Source organism: Triticum urartu, chromosome 3 (assembly GCF_003073215.2).
Source record: "Triticum urartu cultivar G1812 chromosome 3, Tu2.1, whole genome shotgun sequence".
NCBI classification, from domain to species: domain Eukaryota; kingdom Viridiplantae; phylum Streptophyta; class Magnoliopsida; order Poales; family Poaceae; genus Triticum; species Triticum urartu.
In genome coordinates, this window is record NC_053024.1 from 129,604,744 (window position 1) to 129,617,793 (window position 13,050).

General features: G+C 42.0%; 1 pseudogene; it reads left to right on the forward strand.

The window, feature by feature from the left end:
- Window positions 1-617: 617 nt before the first annotated feature.
- Window positions 618-10,485, forward strand: LOC125546730 (annotated as a pseudogene).
- The last annotated feature ends 2,565 nt before the right edge of the window (window positions 10,486-13,050 follow it).

The following is a 13,050-nucleotide window of genomic DNA, read 5'->3' on the forward strand; positions in this document are numbered from 1 at the left end:
AGCATTATAATCAAGGAAAGCAAGTGGTAACTCAATGTTATTTTCCCTTATGGGTACTCCGAGATAATTAGCTAACCGGGTGGCATAAATCCCACCAAAGAAATCTCCATATTTATCATTATTATGTAACCTCCTTGCAATAATAGCCCCCAAGTTATATCGTTTATCACCCATTACCACACACTTGAGGACACTAAGATCTGATGCACAAAGGTGGCTATGAGCATGCTTTCCATTAATGCATCTACCTATGAAGAGAGCAAAATAATGTATAGCAGGCAAGTGAATGCTCCCTATAGTAGCTTGTGTTACATTTCTAGTTTCTCCCCTGGTGATGCTAGCAAGGAACTTTTTACGAGGCTCACTATGAATGCCCCATTGTGGAATTTTGCATGCAACACTAAAATATTCTTGGTCCATGGTATAAGATTTATCATAAAGATCAAATAGAACAGAGTGAGTATTGCGCTGGGAAGTAAACTTAAATCTTTGCACAAATGAATCGGTGAGGTGATAGTACTGCCAACACTTAGCTGACACGAAGTCTTCAAGGCCAGCATTTTGTACGTATGCGTCAAATTCCTCCTTAAAACCAGCATGAACCATGAACTAATCGGATGGCCATTCACAAGGTTGCACTAGAGCTTCCCTTCGTGGTTCAAGGTCTCACTCACGTATTGCAAGTCTTGGATCCTTCTTCGTCGAGGAACCCCCTTGGTATGTCTTCCTAAACATTTTTCTTCCTCTGAAAAGTTTCTGAAATTTTAGTGACTCAAAACAAAAGTGAACAAAACCCAACAAGATTAATTGCAACTACTCATACAAGTGTCTAGAGGCTATATCACGCATCAAAACTACTTTGGACCATATAAATTTGACATGCAAGCTCAAGAATAAGGTCATCACAGCAGCAAAAAAAATCAATATATAAAGCACTAGAACGAAAACTAATTGGACCATTGGAGGAGTCACATACCGAAGAACAATCCCCCAAAATAGTTTTGGGAATGGTGGTCTGAGCTAGGAGGTAAAAAATGGTAGCAAGATGAGCAAGAACACGGGTTTGAGCTACGGTGGGATTTTTTTTGGAGGAAGATGAAGTGGATGGGTGCTGGCATAATTGAGGGGGACCCACAAGCCACCCAGGCGCGCCCAGGGGTGGGCGCGCCCTATGGGCTTGTGGCCCACCGGTGCTGCCCCCTGGTGTGTTTTCAGTGCCAAAAATTCTTAAATATTCTATAAAAAATCATACTAAATTCTCAGGGCATTTGGAGAACATTTATGTTCGAGATATTTTTATTGCACGGATAATTCAGAAAACAAAGAAATAATAGTATTTTTGTTTTGTTTATTCAAAATAACCCAAAGTAAAAAGTGGGTACAGAAAGATGTGTTTACTAAATTCATCCATCTCATGCCCGTCAAAAGGAATCCATTAACAAGGTTGATCAAGTCTTATTAACAAACTTCTTCCAAATGACATGAAAAAGGAGAATTTTTGAATAACACTAGGTTACCTCAACAGGGATATGCATATCCCCAACAATAAGAATATTATATTTCCTTTTCATAGTGGGAATAGGGAATTCGAAACCTCCAATAGCAATTGTTGAAACTTTTCCAATAGAATTGATGCTATTAACTTGAGGTTTTTTCTTCGGAAAGTGTATCGTATGCTCATTACCATTAACATGAAAAGTGACATTGCCCTTATTGCAATCAATAACAGCCCATGCAGTATTCAAAAAGGGTCTACCAAGGATGATCGACATGCTGTCGTCCTTGGGAATACCAAGAATAACAAAGTCTGTTAAGATAGTAATGTTTGCAACCACAACAGGCACATCCTCACAAATACCGATGGGTATAGCAGTTGATTTATCATCCATTTGCAAAGATATTTTAGTAGGTGTCAACTTATTCAAATCTAGTATACGATATAAAGAGAAAGACATAACACTAACACTGACTCCCAAATCACATAAAGCAGTTTTAACATAGTATCTTTTAATGGAGCTTGATATAGTTGGTATTCCTGGATCTCCTAGTTTCTTTGGTATTCCACCTTTGAAAGTATAATTATCAAGCATGGTGGAAATTTCAGCTTCCGGTATCTTTCTTTTATTTGTAACAATATCTTTTATATACTTAGCATAAGGAGACATTTTCAGAATGTCAATCAAACGCATACGCAAAAAGACAAGTCTAAGCATTTCAACAAAACTGTCAAAATCCTCGTCATCCTTTTTTGGATGGTTTAGGAGGAAAGGGCATGGGTTTCTGAACCCATGGTTCTCTTTCTATACCATGCTTCCTAGCAACAAAGTCTCTCTTATCATATCTTTTATTCTTAGGTTGTGGGTTATCAAGATCAACAACAGGTTCATTCTCCACATCATTTTCATTACTCGGTTGAGCATCAACATGAACATCATCATTCACATTATCACTAGGTTCATGTTCATCACCAGATTGTGTCGCAGCATCAGAAATAGAAATATCATTAGGATTCTCAGGTGTGTCTATGACAGGTTCCCTAGAAGCATGCAAAGTCCTATCAGTTTTCTTTTTCTTTTTATTACTATAAGGAATAGGTGCATCAGTGTTACTTCTTTGAGAATCTTTCTCAACTCTCTTAGGATGGCCCTCAAGTACAAAGGTTCCTGAGTCATTCTACCACCTCTAGTGATAACTCTAGCAACATTATCATTCACCTTATCATTCATCTCATTAAGGAAATCATTATGTGCCTTGAGAACTTGTACTACTTGAGAATTTACCATGGAAGTGATGTCTACTACACAACCTTCTTCTTGTAGACGTTGTTGGGCCTCCACGTGCAGAGGTTTGTAGGACAGTAGCAAATTTCCCTCAAGTGGATGACCTAAGGTTTATCAATCTCTAGGAGGCGTAGGATGAAGATGGTCTCTCTCAAGCAACCCTGCAACCAAATAACAAAGAGTCTCTTGTGTCCCCAACACACCCAATACAATGGTAAATTGTATATGTGCACTAGTTCAGCGAAGAGATGGTGATAAAAGTGTAATATGGATAGTAGATAAAGGTTTTTGTAATCGGAAAATATAAAAACAGCAAGGTAACTAATAATAAAATTGAGCACAAACGGTATTGCAATGCGTTGAAACACGGCCTAGGGTTCATACTTTCACTAGTGCAAGTCCTTTGAACAATAATAACATAATTAGATCATATAACTATCCCTCAACATGCAACAAAGAGTCACTCCAAAGTCACTAATAGCGGAGAACAAACGAAGAGATTATGGTAGGGTACGAAACCACCTCAAAGTTATTCTTTCCAATCAATCCGTTGGGCTATTCCTATAGTGTCACAAACAGCCCTAGAGTTTGTACTAGAATAACACCTTAAGACACAAATCAACCAAAACCCTAATGTCACCTAGATACTCCAATGTTACCTCAAGTATCCGTGGGTATGATTATATGATATGCATCACACAATCTCAGATTCATCTATTCAACCAACACATAGGACCTCAAAGAGTGCCCCAAAGATTCTACCAGAGAATCAAGACGAAAACGTTTGCCAACCTCTATGCATAGGTTCATGGGCGTAACCCGCAAGTTTATCACCAAAACATACATCAAGTGGATCAATAGAATACCCCATTTTCACCACGGGTATCCCACGCAAGACATACATCAAGTGTTCTCAAATCCTTAAAGACTCAATCTGATAAGATAACTTCAAAAGGAAAACTCAATCCATTACGAGAGAGTAGAGGGGAAGAAACATCATAAGATCCAACTATAATAGCAAAGCTCGCGATACATCAAGATCGTACCACCTCAATAACATGACAGAGAGAGATCAAACACATAGCTACTGGTACATACCCTCAGCCCCGAGGGAGAACTACTCCCTCGTCATCATGGAGAGCACCAGGATGATGAAGATGGCCACCGGAGAGGGATTGCTCCCTCCGGCAGGGTGCCGGAATGGGTCTAGATTGGTTTTCGGTGGCTACGGAGGCTTATGGCGGCGTAACTCCCAATCTATTCTGCTCCCCGGTCATTTCAGGGTATATGAAGATACATAGCCGGAAGAAGTACGTCAGGGGAGCCACGAGGGGCCCACGAGGGTGGAGGGCGTGTCTGGGGGGTGGGCGCGCCCCCTACCTCGTGGGCTCCTCGAAGCTTCCTTGACGTGGAATCCAAGTCTCCCGGGTTGCTTTCCTTCCAAAAATAAGTTCCGTGAAGTTTCAGGTCAATTGGACTCCGTGTGATTTTCCTTTTCTGCGATACTCTAAAACAAGGTAAAACAGAAACTGGCACTGGACTCTGGGTTAATAGGTTAGTCCCAAAAATCATATAAAATAGAATATAAATGCATATAAAACATCCAAGGTTGATAATATAATAGCATGGAACAATCAAAAATTATAGATACGTTGGAGACGTATCAGCATCCCCAAGCTTAATTCCTGCTCGTCCTCGAGTACGTAAATGATAAAAACAGAACTTTTTATGTGGAATGCTGCCTAACATATTTATCCATGTAATTCTCTTTATTGTGGCAAGAATATTCAGATCCATAAGATTCAAGACAAAAGTTTAATATTTACATAAAAATAATAATACTTCAAGCATACTAACAAAGCAATTATGTCTTCTCAAAATAACATGGCCAAAGAAAGCTATCCCTACAAAATCATATAGTCTGGCTATGCTCCATCTTCAGCACACAAAATATTTAAATCATGCACAACCCTGATGACAATCCAAGCAATTGTTTCATACTTTTTATGTTCTCAAACTTTTTCAATCTTCACGCAATACATGAGTGTGAGCCTCGGACATAGCACTATAGGTGGAATAGAATGGTGGTTGTGGAGAAGACAAAAAGGAGAAGATAGTCTCACATCAACTAGGCATATCAACGGGCTATGGAGATGCCCATCAATAGATATCAATGTGAGTGAGTAGGGATTGCCATGCAACGGATGCACTAGAGCTATAAGTGTATGAAAGCTCAAAAAGAAACTAAGTGGGTGTGCATCCAACTTGCTTGCTCACGAAGACCTAGGGAATTTTGAGGAAGCCCATCATTGGAATATACAAGACAAGTTCTATAATGAAAGATTCACACTAGTATATGAAAGTGATAACATAGGAGACTCTCTATCATGAAGATCACGGTGCTACTTTGAAGCACAAGTGTGGTAAAAGGACAGTAGCATTGCCCCTTCTCACTTTTTCTCTCATTTTTTTATTTTTTTAATTTTTTATTTGGGCCTTTTCTATTTTTATGGCCTCTTTTCTCTTCTTTTTTTATTTGGGCTTTTTTGGCCTCTTTTATTTATTTTTTTCCGGAGTGTCATCCCGACTTGTGGGGGAATCATAGTGTCCATCATCCTTTCCTCACTGGGACAATGCTCTAATAATGATGATCATCAAACTTTTATTTACTTACAACTCAGGAATTTCAGATCTTGGTATTTTATTCAAACAGCAAGAAAAGCAAAAGAAAATGACATTCTAAGAATAGCAAACATCATGTGAAGAAGTAAAAACTTAGGATCAACCGAAACTAACCGATAGCTGTTGAAGAAGAAAGGTGGGATGCCAACCAGGGCATCCCCAAGCTTAGAAGCTTGAGAATTATTGAAATATTATCTTGGGAGATTTTTTGTCTCCTTAATTCCTCTCATATCACGGTCTCCCTAAATCTCAAAAGCTTCATCCACACAAAACTCAACAAGGACTCGTGAGATAAGTTAGTATAAAGCATTGCCAAAACCTTATCATACTTTACTGTAGCAAGTCACTAAAATTATTATTCAACATTTCATACTAAATGCCTCTGCATATTTAATAGTCCTATCCTCAAATAGAATCATTAAAGAAGCAAACATATGCAAACAATGCAAACATAACAGCAATCTGCCTAAACAGGATAGTCTGTAAAGAATGCAGCAACATCCATACTTTCCTAGCTCCAAAAATTATGAAAGAAATTTTACACTGTATTAAATTTATCAGAGCTTAATATGCAAAAGGTTTTAACATTTTATCACATTCTGACTTTTCTAGGGAATTATTGCAACAGCGGTAAACTTTCTGTTTTCAAACAGCAACATGTGGACTACTAAAATAGGCATAGTAAAGGCTATAAATGCCACTTTTATTGAAATAAAAGATGCAAAAAATTGTTCTAAATAACAGAAATCAAATCTTAAAAAATTAAATTGACGCTCCAAGCAAAACACATATCATGTGGTGAATAAAAATATAGCGCCAAGTAAAGTTACCGATGAATGAAGACGAAACAGGGGATGCCTTCCGGGGCATCCCCAAGCTTAGGCTCTTGGTTGTCCTTGAATATTACCTTGGGGTGCCTTGGGCATCCCCAAGCTTAGGCTCTTTCCACTCCTTATTCCATAGTCCATCGATTCCTTACCCAACACTTGAAAACTTCACAACACAAAACTTAACAGAAAACTCGTAAGCTCCGTTAGCGAAAGAAAACAAAAGACCACTTCAAGTTACTGTAATAAACTAATTCTTTATTTATATTGGTGTTAAACCTATTGTATTCCAACTTATCTATGGTTTAAAAACTCTTTTACTAGCCATAGATTCATTAAAATAAGCAAACAACACACGAAACACAGAATCTGTCAAAAGCAGAACAGTCTGTAGTAATATGGATCGAACACAAACTTCTGGAACTCATAAAATTCTAATATAAATTGCTCGACCTGAGGAATTTATCTATTAATCATATTCAAAAAGAATTAACTAAATAGCACTCTCCAAGAAAAAATGGAAGCAATTCTCGTGAGCGCTAAAGTTTCTGTTTTTTACAGCATGATCGCAAAGACTTTCCCCAAGTCTTCCCAAAGGTTCTACTTGGCACAAACACTAATTAAAAGAACAAAACCACATCTAAACAGAGTATATATGAATTATTTATTACTAAACAGGAACAAAAAGCTAGGAACAAAAATAAAATTGGGTTGCCCCCCAACAAGCGATATCGTTTAACGCCCCTAGCTAGGCATGATGATTTCAATAATGCTCACATAAAGGATAAGAATTTAAACATAAAGAGAGCATCATGAAGAATATGACTAGCACATTTAAGTCTAACCCACTTCCTATGCATAGGGATTTTGTGATCAAACAATTTATGGGAACAATAATCAACTAGCATAGGAAGGCAAAACAAGCATAGCTTCAAAACTTTAAGCACATAGAGAGGAAACTTTATATAATTGCAATTCCTACAAGCATATGTTCCTCCCTCATAATAATTTTCAGTAGCATCATGAATAAATTCAACAATATAACCAGCACCTAAAGCATTCTTTTCATGATCTACAAGCATAGAAATTTTATTACTCTCCACACAAGCAAAATTCTTCTCATGAATAATAGTGGGAGCAAACTCAACAAAATAATTATCATGTGAGGCATAATCCAATTGAAAACTAAAATCATGATGAAAAGTTTAATGGATATCATTATTCTTTATAGCATACAAGTCATCACAATAATCATCATAGATAGCAACTTTGTTCTCATAATCAATTGGAACCTCTTCCGGAATAGTAGATTCATCACAAAATAAAGTCATGACCTCTCCAAATCCACTTTCATCAATATATTCATCATAAATAGGAGGCATGCTTTCATCATAATAAATTTTCTCATCAAAACTTGAGGGACAAAAAATATCGTCTTCATCAAACATAGCTTCCCCAAGCTTGTGGCTTTGCATATCATTAGCATCATGGATATTCAAGGAATTCATACTAACAACATTGCAATCATGCTCATCATTCAAATATTTAGTGCCAAACATTTTAATGCATTCTTCTTCTAACACTTTGGCACAATTTTCCTTCCCATCACACTCACAAAAGATATTAAAAAGATGAAGCGTATGAGGTAAACTCAATTCCATTTTTTGTAATTTTCTTTTATAAACTAAACTAGTGATAAAAAAGAAACTAAAAGACTCGATTGCAAGACCTAAAGATATACCTTCAAGCACTCACCTCCTCGGCAACGGCGCCAGAAAAGAGCTTGATGTCTACTACACAACCTTCTTCTTGTAGACGTTGTTGGGCCTCCAAGTGCAGAGGTTTGTAGGACAGTAGCAAATTTCCCTCAAGTGGATGGCCTAAGGTTTATCAATCCGTAGGAGGCGTAGGATGAAGATGGTCTCTCTCAAGCAACCCTGCAACCAAATAACAAAGAGTCTCTTGTGTCCCCAACACACCCAATACAATGGTAAATTGCAGAGGTGCACTAGTCAGCGAAGAGATGGTGATACAAGTGTAATATGGATAGTAGATAAAGGTTTTTTTGTAATCGGAAAATATAAAAACAGCAAGGTAACTAATGATAAAAGTGATCACAAATGGTATTGCAATGAATTGAAACAAGGCCTAGGGTTCATACTTTCACTATTGCAAGTCCTCTCAACAATAATAACATAATTAGATCATATAACTATACCTCAACATGCAACAAAAAGTCACTCCAAAGTCACTAATAGCGGAGAATAAACGAAGAGATTATGGTAGGGTACGAAACCACCTCAAAGTTATTCTTTCCAATCAATCCGTTGGGCCATTCCTATAAGTGTCACAAACAGCCCTAGAGTTCGTACTAGAATAACACCTTAAGACACAAATCAACCAAAACCCTAATGTCACCTAGATACTCCAATGTCACCTCAAGTATCCGTGGGTATGATTATACGATATGCCTCACACAATCTCAGATTCATCTATTCAACCAACACATAGGACCTCAAAGAGTGCTCCAAAGATTCTACCGGAGAGTCAAGACGAAAACGTGTGCCAACCCCTATGCATAGGTTCATGGGCGGAACCCGCAAGTTGATCACCAAAACATACATCAAGTGGATCAATAGAATACCCCATTGTTACCACGGGTATCCCACGCAAGACATACATCAAGTGTTCTCAAATCCTTAAAGACTCAATCCGATAAGATAACTTCAAAGGGAAAACTCAATCCATTACAAGAAAGTAGAGGGGGAGAAACATCATAAGATCCAACTATAATAGCAAAGCTCGCGATACATCAAGATCATACCACCTCAAGAACATGAGACAGAGAGAGAGAGAGATCAAAGACATAGCTACTGGTACATACCCTCAGCCCCGAGGGTTAACTACTCCCTCGTCATCATGCAGAGCACCGGGATGATGAAGATGGCCACCGGAGAGGGATTGCCCCTTCCGGCAGGGTGCCGGAACGGGTCTAGATTGGTTTTCGGTGGCTACGGAGGCCTCTGGCGGTGGAACTCCCGATCTATTCTGCTCCCCGATCATTTTAGGGTATATGAAGATATATAGGCGGAAGAAGTACGTCAAGGGAGCCACGAGGGTGGAGGGCGCGCCTGGGGGGTGGGCGTGCCCCCCTACCTTGTGGCCTCCTCGAAGCTTCCTTGACATGGACTCCAAGTCTCCCGGGTTTCTTTCCTTCCAAAAATAAGTTCCGTGAAGTTTCAGGTCAATTGGACTCCGTTTGATTTTCCTTTTTTGCGATACTCTAAAACAAGGTAAAAACTGAAACTGGCACTGGGCTCCGGGTTAATAGGTTAGTCCCGAAAATCATATAAATAGCATATAAATGCATATAAAACATCCAAGGTTGATAATATAATAGCATGGAACTATCAAAAATTATAGATACTGTTGGAGACGTATCATCGCTCTCAAGAAGCCCTCACGCCGCCTGCCTCGCCATCGCTGTCACCAACCTTCGTTCTGCCGCCGTCGCCCAGGTCCAAGAGGAATGAAATCCAGTCGTCCACACTGCTGCCAGAGGAGCGAAGAGGGGCGCTGCGACAGCTATGCGCGCCCACGAGGATGCTGCTGCCTGTGCCGTCCCCGTCTAGGCCCCCTGGGTTTGAGGCCTCGCCAACGCCGCCCCTGCCGTCCAGCTGGCCGGTGCGCCACACCCCTTCTCCCATGCGGTGCCGTAGGGCCGACGCTTCTGGTGCTGTTGGACTGCAGTGCCTTGCACCGTTGTTTGAAGATCGGCAGGAGGCCATCCTGCGCACCCTTGTTCCAACACCACCTCGAGCTCTTACGGCGCACCGTAAACTATGGCCGAAGTCTCCATCTCCAGGGTCAGCGACACCTTCTCGCTGCACAAGACAAAGACGGCAAGCCGCCACAAGGCCACGCCCGTGACTCGTGCAACAGAAATCCTGATATGTCGCTCTCTCTGCATCATCAAGGATGGAGAGGATGTCACCATCGCAGCCTTGGACGCCTTCGCGGACCACTTCAAGGAGCATCTGTCGCCGGAGGTGCTCACAACCATGAGGGGCATGTTTAAGCTAGATGACGCCAATGCAGATGCTGTGGAGGAAGCCCTACTGGCGCATGGAGGAGGAGGCACACTGGACCTGGAGAGGGCCGACGAGGAGGCCGTGCTGCAGCAGGCAGCATCCTGAGCCCCTACTCACAACCTGGGTTATTTAGTTGCTATATTAGTACAACTATTTGCATGTTGTCGGATGGCTAGGTGTCGGGTCAAGTTTCAGCTTAGTAGTAAAGTGTGTGGGCATGCTGTCTATGCACCATGTATCAAGTTGTTTATGCAACCGTGGGTGTTGGCTATTGCATATGTGTGCACACCAATTGCTGTTCTCGCTACCAGTTCAAACACTGCCATCTTTCTTCTTGCCTATGATCAGTGGCTATGCTCCAGGGTCCTCGCTGTTAAATTATGTCAGCACAACCAGTAAATTTTCTGAGCTGGAATGTTCGGGGCCTTAACTGTCCGAATCGGTGGTCGACAGTTAATATTACTATCGCTTCCTCCTCCTGCCATGTAGTGTGCCTCCAGGAAATGAAGCTTGACAGTATCGATCAGTTCACCGCTGCTTTCTTGGGGGGCCATAGGCTGCGTAGCTTCGAACAGCGTCCAGCAAATGGCACCAGGTTGGTATCCTTCTTCTTTGGGATGCCTTATTGGTGGAGATGTCAAGCATCACCACCTTCTGCCTCTCGGCCATGGACTGTGTCAGAGACCCAGGCGTGAGCTTTGAGATAACCACCATTTACGGCCCCTCGCTCAAAGATGTGTTCTTTGCCGAGCTCATTGGCCAAAAGCCACCCGCTAGGGTGGCTTGGTGTCGTGGTTATCTCGCGGGAGGGTTCGCGAGACGAGAGATGCCACGGGGTGTCTTGAGGTGAGGGCAAGACTGTTGTGGAGATTAGGGGACGGGATCAGGCAAGTAGCACGTGGTGGTTACCCAGGTTTGGGGCTCTCCGGAGATATAATACCGCTACTCCTGCATGTCTGATGATATATGCAGTGTATATGTAGTAGTATAGAGTTGCTCCTGGAGCTGTATCCAGAGGAGGAATAAGGAGGCTGGGAGCTCTCCTCTTCTCCGCCTCACGTGTGAGTGTGTGGCGTGAGAGTCCGAGATATGTGAGCATGTGTGTCTGATGGATAAAATGGGCACCCTGGGTCACCTTATAAAGGGGTGCCCAGGGGACAAGGGGTGGCCCACATGGCCTAACTCCACTATTGGAATGGACATATACCAACTATGCACTGTCGGAGGTGTCACATGATGCAGGAACAGTGCTGGTTGTTCATCTACAGTGCTTCACTATAGAGTATGTCCGTCACGTCTGCGCAGGTCTGACGGGACATCCTGGTTGACTTGGCTAGATTCCAGCTGGACGGGCTTAACCCGGACGGTTCAACCCGGATGGGGCCCAACCCGGACGGCTCTACCCGGACAGGCACAACCCAGATAGGGAGAACCCGGCCAGGTGCATGGGTCATAGTAACAGAAATTTAAAGAATAGGTGCATGGTAATTAATCAAATTGGGTTCGAAAAAATAGCGAAAAGGTGAAAGCTAATCCAGCTTAGTGAAGAACTGCATGACACTATTTAGCACCTGTAATGAACCTACTCTTGGTTTTTAGTACTAATTCTGTATATTCAGAAATCTACAATTCTGAATGCATTCAGTTTAGACTTCACACAACCCTCAAACTTGTGTTTTTTTACTTCATACGTACAATTAGTGATTCTAACATGCAGTCAATTTCATCTTAACCCATTATCTAATATAAAAAATGGACGTGGCTCGCTGGCGCACGGGCGCCCGATCGCAGCACCGAGCGCTCTCCCAGAAAAGGAAGGAGCGGCCCGCGCGCGTGACCAAACAGCCAAAAAAGGAATGGTGCCCCCCACCCCCACGCGAAATCGACCTATCCAAGCCTGCGAGAATCACGGGTGGATCGCGCGCACGCCCCGATCACACGTGGTCCTTCCCTGGCCCCCGCTTCGTCGCCCAAAGCTTCAATCCCCACCCCTCCCTGCACCCCCGCCCACGCTCCCTTACGGACGCCTCACGCAACCCCCTCCTCCCTTTTCCTTGAAGGACAAGCCACGCAAGCGTCCCCTTCTTCCTCCTTGCTCCTCCCTTTCTTCCTCTAAACAAGATCTGCCCCATCTATGGCATCTTGAAGAACAAAGCCGACGCAGGAACACCTCCTTCCTCCTCCTTGCTCCAAAAATCAGATCTGGAAAGAAAAAACCAGACCTACCTCCCCCCAAAAAGGTAAGCACCACCTCCACCCGACTCCGCTCTCTTCCCTACTCAACCATCCCTGCCCTTCCCTGCTTGAACATCAACTAGTCCAGTTTTTAGTTCGTTCTTTTGATCTGGTGAAAAAGCAACTTGTAGACCGCTTTGAGCCAACCCTATGTATGGCATGCATCTTGAGCAACTGTTATGATACAAAAAAGCAACACAGTACAAAAATAGGGCAACTCTAGTGGGAAACAAAATGCAGGACCATTGCGCAGTTTTGCAGGTGCATTGCAACACCACAACATAATTTCTCTATATTGTATGCATTGAAACCTGCTTGGCTTTCTTTCCTATCCTAGTATAAGGTGCTTAGGGTTCATGAGCGACCCTAATCAGGAAACAAACCTGACAACTCGAACAGTTAACTGAAGCAACTATGTTCATTTTTGAAGCAACT